The sequence below is a fragment of the Panthera tigris genome, chromosome C1 (assembly GCF_018350195.1).
Source record: "Panthera tigris isolate Pti1 chromosome C1, P.tigris_Pti1_mat1.1, whole genome shotgun sequence".
NCBI lineage: Eukaryota > Metazoa > Chordata > Mammalia > Carnivora > Felidae > Panthera > Panthera tigris.
The window spans coordinates 125,733,655-125,748,138 of NC_056667.1; the positions used below are offsets into that span (position 1 = coordinate 125,733,655).

Here is a 14,484-nt window from a genome sequence, read left to right on the forward strand (position 1 = left end):
GTGATTTCTGGAAATTGGGATATTTATCAACATGGATGAAATTAGACAGTTGCTAATGTTATTCCATAGGTTTTTGCTATTGGTTGTTCCTCTTATAGACACAATCCAGTAGAAAATAAAATTTGATGGGACATCCTCAAATAAAACACAATTCAAACTAAAAAGTATAAGTATATTACCATAATCTCATGCTCCCATTAAGGAAAGAGTGGATCTCATACTCTAGGAAAACTGAGCTCTAGATAAAATTTGTACATAGGAAAATAATTGTTGGAACAATTTTTTGCTATATATATATATATATATATATATATATATATGTATATATATATATATATAAATTTTTTTTAATGTACTTACATTTCAAGCATTTTCCAAAGAATTTATAGTAGTGTAACATTCCATTATAAAACCAATAACACACTCAAAGAATTTGGATACACAGAAGTAACTATACTCAGTAAGTGGTTCAAACCCTTTGGCTCTCACTACAAAAGAATCTGTTAGGGTGAATGGTCCAATGTTTCAAGAAAATTAAGTCTAAATCATCTATTAAGAATTAAAGCCATAACTCAATAATGGTACAACTGTCTAGGTACTACCTAAGAAGAATTAAATTGAATATTTTAACTTCAAAAGTACATTTTATCATTGTATTCAAAATAATAAAACACTATTTTATTTAGGAGAATAATTCTAGATTTTCTAAATGTCATATGCCACAAAATTATTAAGATCAATTAAATAATTATGATCCTGACACAAAGAATTTCATTTTCAATTTTTTGTGATTGCATTTATATAGCAATTGCATACAGAAGATGTCTCTTGATTGAGAATTTGTGTGACTAAAAGTTTTCAGTTAAAAAAATTTTTTTTGGAAGTTTCCAGTTTTAAAGTTAAAAGCAGTTTGTATATTTAGAGTAAGGATGTAGGTTTATCTTTAGAGTAGGTAACCAATTTGTTCTAGAACAGACTCCTTTAAAGAACACTTTTAGATACATAGACTTTAAATCTTAATGAGAAACTAAATTCAGTAAAGAAACCCACATATACAAATGTCAGACTGAAATCCTACGTTCAATTATTTATTTCTTTTAAACAGATGTGTGTTTTAGCAGAACTATTTCCTTATCCTTGTAGATTAAGTTATACAGGCATACCTCATTGTATTGCTCTTCATTTATGTGGTTTGCTAAGTGTTTTTTTTTTTTTTAATTAAAGGTTTGTGGAAACTCTGTAACAAGCAAGTCTATTGATGCCATTTTTCTAATAGCATTTGCTCACTTTATGTCTCTGTGCCACATTTTGATAATTCCTGCAATATTTCAAACTTTTTCATTATAATTATATTTGATTATGGTGATCAATGATGAGGCATCTTTTGATGTTACTATCATTAACTGTGTTGGGGTACCACAAACCACGCCCATAGAAGATGTAAAACTTAATTGACAAATATTGTGTGTTCTGACTATTCCACCAACCAGTTGTCCCCCATCCTTCTCCCTCTCCCGCCTTGGGCCTATTCCCTGAGTCACAACAATATTGAAATTACGCCAATTAACAATCCTACCATGGCCTCTAATGGTTCCTGTGAAAGGAAGAGTCTCACATCTCTCACTTCAAATCAAAAGCTAGCTAGAAATGATTAAGCTTAGTGAGGAAGGAATGTTGAAAGCCGAGAAAGGTTGAAACCTGGGCCTCTTGCACAAAACAGTTAGCCAAGTTGTGAATGCAAAGGAAACGTTCTTGAAAGAAATTAAAAGTGCTACTCCAGGAAACACATGAATGATAAAGAAAGCAAAACAGCCTTATTACTGATATGGAGAAAGTTTTAGTCATCTGGTTATGAGATCTGCTTCAGATTCTGTGTCTCCCTCTCTCTCTCTGCCCCTTTGCAGTTCATGCTCTTTCTCAAAAATAAACAAACATTTAAAAAATTTTAAAAAAAAAGCTTCAAAGGATAAGCTCTGGTAGGGGCTAACCCAATTGTTGACTTGAAGTTGAAGTCAATGCTCACTTACATTCCAAAAATCCTAGGGCCTTTAAAAATTATACTCAATCTACTCTGCCTATATTCTACAAATGGAACAACAAAGGCTGGATGACAGCACATCTGATCACCACATGGTTTAGACTATTTTAAGTCCACTGCTGAGACCTACTGCTTGGAGAAAAAGATGCCTCTCAAACTATTACTGCTAATTGACAATGAACCTGGTCCCTCAAGAGCTCTGGTGGAAAGAAATGTAAAATGAGATGTAAGGCATGTTGTTTTCTTGCCTAATATAACATGTTGTTTTCTTGCCTAATATAACATCCATTCTGCAGCCCTTGGATCATGGAGTAATTCTGACGTTCAAATCTTATTATTTAAGAAATACATTTCATGAGGTTACAGCTGTCATGATGATTCCTTTGATAAATCTGAGCAGTCAACTGAAAACATTCTGGAGAGGATTCACCATTCTAGATGCCATTAAGAACATTCATTGTGATTCCTGGGAAGTGGTAAAAGTATCAACATGAACAGGAGTTTGGAAAAAGTTGATACAACCCTCCTTGATACTTTGAAAGATTCAAGATGTTACTGGAGGCAGTAACTGCAGATGTGGTGAAAATAGCAACAGAACTAGAAGTACAGTCTGAAGATGTGATGAATTGCTATAATCTCATAACACTTCAACAGATGAGGACTTTCTTCTTATGGATATGGAAAGAAAGTGGTTTTTTGAGATGGAATCTACTTCTAGTGAAGATGCTGTGAAGGTTGTTGAAATGAGAGAAAGAGAAAGAGAGAGAAAGACAGAGACAGAGAGAGACTGTGTGTGTTGGGGGGGGGGGGCGCGGGGGGGCAGAGAGAGAGCGGGAGATGGAGAATCCCAAGCAGGCTCCGAAATGTCAGCACAGACACAGAGCTTGATTCCATAACTGCAAGAACATGACCCAAGCCAAAATCAAGAGTCGGATGCCTAAATGACCAAGCCACCCAGGTGCCTCTGAGGTGATTATTTTTGACAATCAGCAGACACAGAAAAGGTTGTGAAAATGGAGTACAAGTTATAATTTTTTTGGGAAAATTTACATGTATAAAGGAAATTTCTTTGTGTGTCTCCCGCTCTGTACCTACAAGGGAGGGATGACTGAAAAACACAACTTGTATGAATAGAGAAGACAATGACCTAAATTTGCATTAACCACCTATTCTTGTTTACAATGCTTTTCCTGATAACTTCCTATTACTGTTCGAACCTCTCTTTCTTTCGTTTAGCTGAAGATAGTATTTAAGATGGTGGATTAGGCCATTTCAGGGAGTTTAATCATTTTTCTTGGGTATCTCCACTCTGTACATGAAGTATTCATTTTAATAAGCTTCTATTTATATTTCTCTTCTCTTTTATACAGAAAGTCTCAGCCAAGAACTCAGAAGTATAGAGAGAAAATTTTATCTCCTCCCTTACATTCACAATTAGGTTTAAAGAGTCATAAGGCATGGTAAAAAATGAGATACTTAACTGTAATGTGAAATGATATGTATTATTCATTCAAACAGTACCACTCCTAAGGTAAAATAAATATCAGGTTAGAATAACATAGATTAGGAGTTGCTTTTCCATATATTTTTCATATCTTTTTAAAAATCTGTTTTGTAAAGTTAAAATCAGATGAACAAGCTGTAGTAAGATTCTATTCTCCATATGTATTATGGGATTAGTGCCTAGAGGATTTCTTGAAAATGAACACCCAACACAAAAAGAACATAATTATACATGCTGAGTAAATAAAGAAAGAAAAGGAAAGAAAAAAAGTAGTCCAAACTTTGGTTTTGACCTCGGTTCTTAAAATCTAACATACTTATGAGTGTTTGCTAGATGAAAATTCAGGCTTCCAGGCACCAACTTGACAAATTGTAATTTAAAGAAACTGGGCTTTCAAAAGAATGTCTACACATTTTCTTTCTTTTTCTTTCTTTCTTTCTTTCTTTCTTTCTTTCTTTCTTTCTTTCTTTCTTTCTTTCTTTCTTTTCTCTCTGGAGCAAGAAAGAGAGGGGGAGAGCATGAGTAGGGGAGAGGGGCAGAGAGACAGCAAGAGAGAATCTTAAGCAGAGTCCCACACAGGGCTCTATCCCACAACCCTTGGGATCATGACCTGAGCTGAAATCAAGAGTCAGATGCTCAACAGACTAAGCCACCGAGGTGCCCTATTTTTTTAAAACATTTATGTATTTTTTTTGAAACTAGACTTTTAAAATAATGGCTCCTAAAGTGATTCTCAGATGAATGTCTCTCAGGCTGCATTTTGGGAATAACTACTTTAAAGACTACATTTTATGGGAAAAAAATCTTAAGAGTATTTTGCCCCAAATTTGGACATTTATTATCAAGATTTTTTTTTAAAGGTGAAACCAGAATTGATACTTTCAGCGTTTTGCTTTTGAACTATTAAATTCTATGTAACTTTGTTACTTAAATGATCTTCAATTAAAATTCCAAGGCAATACCCTAAACAGTGCTTCCTACTATTAGAAAGACAACAATAGGCCCAAAATGATGTCACTTAGAATAAGACACCAAGCCAGTGAAACAAAGCTTAATACCTAATCTAATAGCAGTTTCAACTTCCCCCCAAAAGTCTTAACAGGTCAGGAAGGAATCTTCTGATGGATACACTGATGAGTCTCCACAAAGGCACTCTCCATTCCCCAAAGGAAGATGAGGTAATCTGCAAGATAAAATCCACAGTTCTTCCCCCTAAGGGAAAGAGACTCTACTTGGAACAATCTATTCTTTCCTTTTGTTTATAATTTTTGAGCACCCACCTTTTCTATAAAAACTTTCCATTTTATACAACTCTTGGCATTCCCCTCTACTTGCTAAATGGCATATTGTCCGATTCATGAATTGTTAAATAAAGCCAATTAGATCTTCAAATTAACTCTGTTGAATTATGTTTTCCTAACACTACTTTGCTATATAGTATATAGAATAACTTCAACAAAAACAGAATTTTGCTTCTAACTTCACAATCTGTTTAGATGAACTAACAATTTAATATAAAAAGACATTTCAGAAATTTAATAAAGACTCTAAAAGGGAATCTAATTTGTACAATGCTTTATCTGTTATTTCATACTGTCAATTAAAGAGCTTGATTAAAGGGGCTATGATAAAAAATTAAGTAAATCCCTTCTTTTTATTTTTTATTTTTATTTTTTTAAATTTTTTAATGTTTATTTATTACTGAGAGACAGAGGCAGAGCATGAGCAGGGGAGGGACAGAGAGAGGGGGAGACACAGAATCTGAAGCAGGCTCCAGGCTCTGAGCTGTCAGCACAGAGCCTGACGTGGGGCTCGAACTCACAAACTGTGAGATCATGACCTGAGCCCAAGTTGGACGCTCAACCGACTGAGCCACCCAGGCGCCCCTATTTTTTATTTTTTAAGTAGGGATCATGCTCAGTGTGGAGCCCAATGCAGGGCTTGAACTCACGATCCTGAGATCAAGAACTGAACTGAGATTAAGAGTTGGATGCCTACCTGATTGAGCCACTCTGGTGGGTCAAGTATTTAAAAATTGGAAGAATAAATAACTCACATCACTAAAATATCTAGTTATGATACAAAGAAACAAAACATAATACATTCATAAATGGAAGCAAAATGTGTGGAAAAATACAAAATTACCCATGTTGTATAGTAGCATTGTAAATATGCTGTTCACAAATGTAAATAAAAGAGGTTCTCAAAAGCAAATGAAAACAAGGACTAAGAAACAAAGGGCAGGAGCTTGGGACAATAGTGGAGTAGGAGGATCCTAAGATCACCTCTTCCCATGTTTACAACTAGATTATCATCTACTTTCAAGTCAATAAATCCAACAGTAATTCAAAGACTGGCAGAACAAACTCCACAACTAAATATAGAGAAGAAGCTACATCTGAAAGGTTTGGAAGGTCGCAACGGTGGAGGGAGGCTGCCCACAGGAGGGAAGGAATTATGTGTGGAGAGAGGGCAGAAAAAAGATCCCTCTCACTAGGGAGCTCACACGGGGAAGACTAATCCCCATAACATTTGGCTTCAAAAACTAGAGGGGTTGAAATCCATGACTCTGTAAAACCAATGTGACTTGGAGCCTGGTACTAAAAAAGTTACCTGACTCACTATTGGACAAGTTGGGAGGGTGACATATCTGTCACCTGGTCAGTGCCCTTAAAGAGACAACAGCCTACACTGAGAGGCAACATAAAAACAGTTTACACAACACCAGGGGGCCAAAGGGAGATAGACCTGTTCATAGTGACCTCAGAGCATGTGGGAGACTTCTCTGAAAACAAGGGAGCTGGCAGGAGCTATTTTTCATCTCCCACCAACCCCCCAGCATAAACAGAGAGCCACCTGCAAAAAGTGGCATTGCACAGACCCTTGCTACCTAATCTGATATCATATCCTGAAGTCATATCCATGAGTTCTCCATGAGGATTCACCTGCCTCAAGCTTGCTAGCCTCAGCCCTGGGATGAGGGAAATTTTTGTTAATGTCATGTATTTGACCCACTCACCCATCAGGTGCACAGCACCTCCCTTGCTCCACACTCATCTGTTGCACTGTGTGCCCCAGCCACCATAACACAGGACCCAGCCATGCCCAAATTCATACCTTGGCCATCCTGGTGCACATTCCCCAGCATCCCCATTGTTTAGGGGATTCAGCACAGGACTATTGACCCAACGCAATTTTGCTAACACTGCCACTCCACTATCAAGTTATCAGGTGGGCACACCCCCATAAGCTGAGTCCCACTAACACCACAGAGACCAAACACAGCTCAAACAGGCAGAGAGTCAGTGCAGTTATCTGCACTGCAAGGAAAAATAACTCAGACACAGTAATAGGGTGTAAGCAACACAGATAGGATACTCTTCTGACCTGCCATGTTACGCTGAACAGGGAACACTGCATTGAAGGACAATCCAGGAGCTTTTCTTCATAAAGTCACTAGTCTCAAGAGCAGAAGACGCAGAAACAGACACAGATAGACACACAAAACAAGGAGACAGAGACGTTTATCCCAAATGAAAGAACAGGAAAAGGCCAGAGCTAGAGATCTAAACAAAACAGATATAAATAACATGGCTGATAGAAAATTTAAAGCAATGGTCGTAAGGATACCCATTGGACTTGAGAAAAGAGTGGAAGACATGAGTCAGACTTGTAACACAGATAAGAAATAATATAGCAGAGATAAAGGACACAATAAACTAAATGAGAAACATGCCTGATGGAATGAACAGCAGCATGGAAGAAGCAGAGAAATGAATTAGCAACCTAGAAGACAGAGTAATGGAAAGTAACCAAGTAGAGGGGCATTGGGTGGTTCAGTTGGGTAAATACCTGACTCTTGATTTTGGCTCAGGTCATGATCTCACTGTTCATGAGATCCAGCACTGTGTCGGGCTCTGGTGATGACAGTGTGGAGCCTGCTTAGGATTTTCTCCCTCTTTGCCCTGACCCTGCTTGAGCTCATTCCCTTCTCAAAAATAAATTAAAAAACTTAAAAAAAAAAAGTAAGCAAGCTGAACAAAACAGAGAAAAGAATTATGCAAAACAAGAATAAACGTAGAGAACTCAGTGACTCGATCAAATGTTATAACATTTGTATTCTAGGAGAGCTACAAAAAGAAGAGAGAAAAGGGGATAGAGAATTTATTTGAAGAAAAATAATAGCTGAAAAATTTCCTAATATGGGAAGGAAACATATATTTAGGTCCAGAAGGCACAAAACTCTCATCAAAATCAACAAATGCAGGATGGCTCAGTTGGTTAAGCGTCCAACTTCAGCTCAGGTCATGATCTCAGACATTCCATGCTCATTGACTGGAGGAACAAAGATTCTTAAAATGTTTATACTACCCAAAGCAATCTATATATTTAATGCAATGTCTATCGAAATACCAATAGCATTCTTCATACAAGTAGAATAAACAATCCTAAAATTTGTATGGAATTACAGAAGACCATGAATAGCCAAAGCAATCTTGAAAAAGAAAAGCAAAACTGGAGTCATCACAATTATGGATCTCAAGTTATATTACAAAACTGTAGTAATCAAGAATGTGGTACTGGCACAAAAATAGACACATAGATCAACAGAATAATAGAAAATCCAGAAATAAATTCACCATCATAAGGTCAATTAATCTTTGACAAAGCAGGGAAGAATATCCAATGGGAAAAAGACGGCCTCCTCAAAAATGGCGCTGGGAAAACTGGACAGCAACATGCAAAAGAATGAAAGTAAACCACTCTCTTACACCATATACAAAAATAAATTCAAAATGGATTAAATACCTAAATGTGAGACCTGAAACCATAAAAATCCTAGAAAAGAACACAGGCAGTTAACTTTCTTTGACAACAGCATAGTAATTTCTTTCATGCTATTTCTCCTGAGGTAAAGGAAACAAAAGCAAAAACACACTACTGGGACCACATCAAAATAAAAAGCTTTTGCACAGCAAAGGAAACAGTCAACAAAACTAAAATGCAACCTTGTGGAATGGGAGAAGTTATTTACAAATGATACATCAGATAATGGGTTAGTATCCAAAGTATATAAAAAACTTACACAATTCAACACCGATAAAACAAATAATCCAATTAAAAATTGGGCAGAAGTCATGAATAGACAGTTTTCTAAAGAAGACATCCAGATGGCCAAGAGTCACATGAATAGATACTCAATATCACTCATCATCAGGGAAATGTAAAGCAAAATTACAGGGAGATATCACTTCACACCTGTCAGAAGGGCTAAAATCAAAAAGACAAAAGGGGCACCTGGTGGCTCAGTTGGCTGACCGTCTGACTTCGGCTCAGGTCACGATCTCACGATTCATGAGTTCAAGCCCCACATCGGGCTCCGTGCTGACAGCTCAGAGCCTGGAGCCTGCTTGGGATTCTGTGTCTCACTCTCTCTCTGCCCCTCCCCTGCTCACACTCTTTCTCTCTCTCTCTCTCTCTCTCTCCAATAAATAAACATTAAAAAAAAATTTTAAAAAGACAAAAAACAAGTGTTGGCAAGGATGGAGACAAAAAGGCACCTTCTTACACTGTTCTTGGGAATGAAAACTGGTGCAGTCACTGTGGAAAACGGTACGGAGGTTCCTCAAAAAGTTCAAAATAGAATTACTTCATTATCTAGCAATCGCACACTATGTTTTTACCCCCAAAATACAAGAACACTAATTCAGTGGGATGCATGTACCCCTATGTATATTGCAGCTTTATAGGAGCCAAACTATGAAAGCAGTCCAAGTGTTCATACACACACACATACACAATGGAATATTATTCAGCCAAAAAAAGAATGAAATCTTCCCATTTGCAACAATATGGATGGAGCTAGACAGTATAATGTTAAGCAAAATAAGTCAATCAGAGAAAGACAAATACCTTATGATTTCACTCATATGTGGAATTTAAGAAACAGAACAAACAAGCAAAGGGAAAAAATAAGAGACAAAGAGACCAATCAAGAAGAAACAGACTCTTTTTTTATGACTTTTTTAAGTTTTTTTTTTATTATTTCAGAGAGAGAGAGACAGAGAGAGAGCGCACAAGCAAGGGAAAGGCAGAGAGAAAGAGGGAGACACAGAATCCAAAGCAGGCTCCAGGCTCTGAGCTATGAGCACAGAGCCCAATGTGGGACTCGAACTCACAAACAGTGAGATCATGACCTGAGCCAAAGTCCGAGGACCAACCCATTCAGCCACCCAGGAGCCTAGTCTCTTAATTATAGAGAACAAACTGATGGTTAACAGAGAGGAGGGGATGGAGGGATAGGTTAAATAGGTGATGGGGATTCAGGAGTGCACTTGTGATGAGCACTGGATATGGAAGTGCTTAATTACTACATTGTATACCTGTAACCAATATAACACTGTATGTTATCTAACTGGAATTAAAATAAAAACTTAAAAAAAAAAAAGAAATGAAGGACAGTAAACATTTGCACTTGGCAAGTCTGATTATTGACATTGATGATCATAGATCAAATCACATAAGATTTTATAAGAGATAAGATGAATAAATCCCTTGCTTAGCACTGTGAATAATTACAGTGGGGTGCTCTATATCCTTTTTTATGTGGCAACACTATAATTAATCTTAAGACAACATCAGAATTAAGAATGAATAATCTCATCTTGAAACTTAGATCAGAATATTAAAATAATATTTTCTTCAGTTATATGATGACATAAAAATTGTGGTAGAAGTAAACAGTGACTCCATTTATTTGTGACATGAAGAAAACTCTTTCAAAATAAGGAATCAAGTGTAAGTCAATAAAAAGCAAATCAATCATAGCTTCAGAAAGAAATTTTTCACAAGGTTATTACAACACTCTGTTTAAAAAGTACTTGCATGAATCTGTCAATTCATGTGTCGACATGTAGCAATCACTTTAGAATCATGAGAAAGAACTTGAAATCTCAATCCAGTAATTTTTGAAGATGTTAATTAAGCAATGTCAGAGATTCAGTACTCAGATTCTGAACTAAGAACCTTTCAAGATAAGTTTTATATATATAACAAAGGAAGTAAAAAGGAAGCCTTCCTAAGAAAAGTTTTTTTAAAAGAAAAGTAAGAACTCACTAAAATGGCCATATAAAATGAAAAGGAAACAAGCAAAAAGAAACAAAATGCTAATCACATCTTCTACCAGTTGCCAAAATGCCACTATTGACTAAAAATGGAACCTTAATGAGTTGGGTAGATAGCTTTCAACAGTTACAAAGTAAAAGATGGCCAACAAAGACTCAGATTACCCTGGAGAATTGTAGCTGAGATGGAACCAAGAATGTGAATAAAATGAGGCTGCAAAATGAATTTGACATCTTACCAAAAATTAAAATTGCTGTTTAAATTTGCTTAAGTTGTGAAGAAAAATTCAGGGCTACTAAGGAACAAAAAAGAGAAAATCATCAATACTTTATTACTTAAAAATAAATATTTATATGTTTAGAGAATATTTAGAGAGGGTTGTGGTGTGTGTGTGTGTGTGTGTGTGTGTGTGTGTGTGTATGTCCCCAACCACCCCATATCACAGTAGAGTTCCCTGAGTCCACACTATATAATTTTCTTGCTTAAAGCATAATATGTACAGACTGCTTCTGTATTAGACAAAGTTACAGACCATTTCTCCTACAGTGCAATGTCACGTGAACCCCAGGGAAGTATTATAGCAAGGTGAAATATATTTAGTTTCTGACATGTTTATTGCATAGGGATGCCCTTTGCTTTCCCAATATAAGTAAATATGTTATTGAATATCTTCTTTTCTTTCTCTTTCTTTGTCCTCTACTAGAACTAATAATGGCTCCAAATTTCTTAAAGGAATCTATGTACAAAAAAGGCTCAAAAGTGCACAGTCCGTCAATTATTACTTAAGGAATTCAATTTTAATCCATGAAAAGAAATGAGATATGTCAAAATTATGATAATGGCATCATATGCTAGTCAAAAGTCCTCATTTATTAAATATTATCCATGTCAAAATAAAAAATTGACTCTTCTTTTGTAGGACCAGTGAGTAGAGAAAATGTAATATATCTTCCTAAAAAATAAATTCAAATTGGGTTTAGAATCGAAATAAATGTTACCTGCAAAATATTAATGACTAAAACAATAAACACAAATAATAAAAGTCAATTTATATGAGGAAGAAGCATATGTTAAGACCTAACTGAAGTTGATTTTAAATTACTGATATTAAAAATAAAGTAGTTCATTGAATTCATCATTAACATGCAATAAATTTTTAAGTTAAAGAAAATAACAAAATATGAAAATGTTGGTATAAAAAAGTAGTAAGTTTTAGGAATTAACATTGGAATTAAAATAAGATAACCAACCCTGTAAGTAAATTAATGATATATTTTGAAATAAACTATAGATTTTACGTAAAAATATATTGAAAGGTGACAAAATATTAAGCTAATGGTATTCATTTATTTATGTTTTTTAGTATAATTTACCATTAATAACCTCAGTACTAATATTAATGAAAAAAGGAAAGTCATTTCGTTTTATGTGGGTAACTACAAACCCCACATAGCTTCATTTAGGTTAAGGTCCCAAGTCAATAAACTAAGATTTACTACCTAAACAAAGATTTAAAACCTAACAGTTTCATCTCACCATTAAAAGTAACTTTTAACCAGTCAACATGGGAATTTCCTGGTCAGCACTAGGAAATTTATTGAAAGACCCCTCTGATTCCACGTAGGAGGGTGACTACTACTAAAATAATAGATTCTTCTTCTCTTTTTAATGTTTATTTATTTTTGAGAGAGAGAGAGCATGAGAGGGAGACACAAAATCCAAAGCAGTCTCCCAACTCTGAGCTGTGAGCACAGAGCCCGATGCAGAGCTCGAACTCACGAACCATGAGATCATGACCTGAGTGAAGTTGGACACCTAACTCACTAAGCCAACCAGGCACCCCAATAATAGATTCTTTACTAACAATTTTCTTCTTTCCACTCTCTTTTTACCTTTAAACACTGTTTCTTTTCTGTAGTCCTTTGGAGCTCCCCTCTACTTGCTAGATGGGATGCTGCTGGATTCATCAATCAATTAATAAAGCCAAAATTTACTCAGTTGAATTTTCATTATTTAACAGATTTGGGGGCAGCAGTGGGATCTGAAGTGAAGTACAGGGCATTTGGAGACAATGAGAAACACAGACATTGTAACCTGCAAACCCTCTGAGTATACTGTCTTTGAGAGCATGGTCTTTGCTGCCATTTGCAAGGGCCGTGGGTAAGCTCTCTTGGCTGGGAGCTCTGCTTTTTGTTTGTTTATTTTGCATTCAGTCAAGTCACCTGATCTAATTGGATTTCCTTGGAGGGACAGGTCTGCTTGAGCTGGCAGATCAGGTTGCCTGGAGCCCAAATAAACTGGCATATTTGCCGACAGCCCAGCTGAGCTGGCATATTTGCCCAGATCCAAGCCTCTACCTTTTTAGACCACAGCCCTCAAGATAGAAAACCCTTGCAAAGTTTCACATGATTTTTTTCGTGTGCATAAGGTTCTTGTGGCCAGGATAGAGTAACTTCTCTTGGTTACTACCAATACACTAAGGTGTGCAAGTTTGTTGGTCTTGCTTTGTGTAGATAAAGGTTATTGCTAACAGGGATCTCAAAGGCCAACAAGCTGAAAAAATTGGTGAGCACAGGTCAAGCATTTAAAGGCTGTTAGACTGCATGAGACCTCAAGATTCCCATGATTAAATAAGTTGGTTATAGAAAAGATTAAATTAACACTAATTCACCCACCAACCCCAAGAAAACTGTGCAACGAGGTACACTGTAAAACACGCACAATTCCCAACCCAGCAGCACATCCCTTTTAGGTTTTAGTTAGACTGTGAGAAACCCAAAGTCTTAGGGAATGGGATCCTTACATTCTAAATAGTCAAGCATGCCACCTTCCAGCACATGTACTTATTCTATGTCTAAGAACTTTCATCCTGGAAGTCGCAGATATCTAACAGAAACAGCAAACTTTTACTAAGCTGGTCTTCTGCCCTGAGGAACTTGGGTTGGTAACTGTCAGGTTGGGGGCCCCAATTAAAGCCAGACAGAAATGTGAGCTGTGCCCCATTTGCAACTAGATATGGCTGGACAGAAATGTGGGTTAACTCCATTTGCAGCCAGGGTCCTACCAAATTGATGCCAGCCTATGGGAGAATTACAAGTTAGAAAATCAATGACCATAATGGAGAAGTGTATTTGAAACTGAGGGTCCCCAAATTAAGCAGAATGGGATACCTGTTTTAATTGGCAAGGAGAAGCCTCCAAAAGATTCCAAAATTCCAAAGTAGTTTCATTTATAGATTCATTGCAAAAGGCTAAAGGTAAGAGGTACCTAAAAGATTGACATAAACTCCTACTGCTCTCCTCTTTCCTCCTTTGAGTATTCATTCTACTAATCCTGTCTCAATTGTTTTTCCACTCTGCAAAGACCATACAACTATAAACAAAATGTGGAAAGTTAATGCAATTACAGACAACCTTACAATCACCTTAAAATTGGGGACCCTATATGGCCCCTCCCAGAGTTGATGAAACTGAGGAATTTTCTGGTTAACTGCTGTATTTTTACCTTAAACAACCAATGGGAAACTCTGGTAGGTACCTGAGCCTGCAGAAGGGATCCTGGAAAAACTGGCAAAAGCCAGCAAATGGTGGAAATTCTTAACAGTATCACCTCTTTCCCAATCTCTGTAGTTTCCAGTTGAGAAAGGAAAAGAAAATTTCAAATTGCCCCATCCTTTCCAAGTCCAAACCCACTGGTCACTGATCCTTTCTCTTCCAAAGACAGAAAGCTACTGCCTCCTCCTTGTTTCGATTTGTGTCACTGGGTTTGACTTTCTGTCTTCCTGGCACATTTAGGTTGTTTGTTCGTTCTTTGACTA

The 14,484-nt window shown here is 36.5% G+C and overlaps 1 protein-coding gene across 6 annotated transcripts in view; it reads right to left on the bottom strand.

Moving 5' to 3' along the window:
• ZRANB3 (zinc finger RANBP2-type containing 3) overlaps positions 1 to 14,484 on the bottom strand; it is a 303,727-nt gene that overhangs the window by 131,060 nt on the left and 158,183 nt on the right. The window lies entirely within an intron of this gene.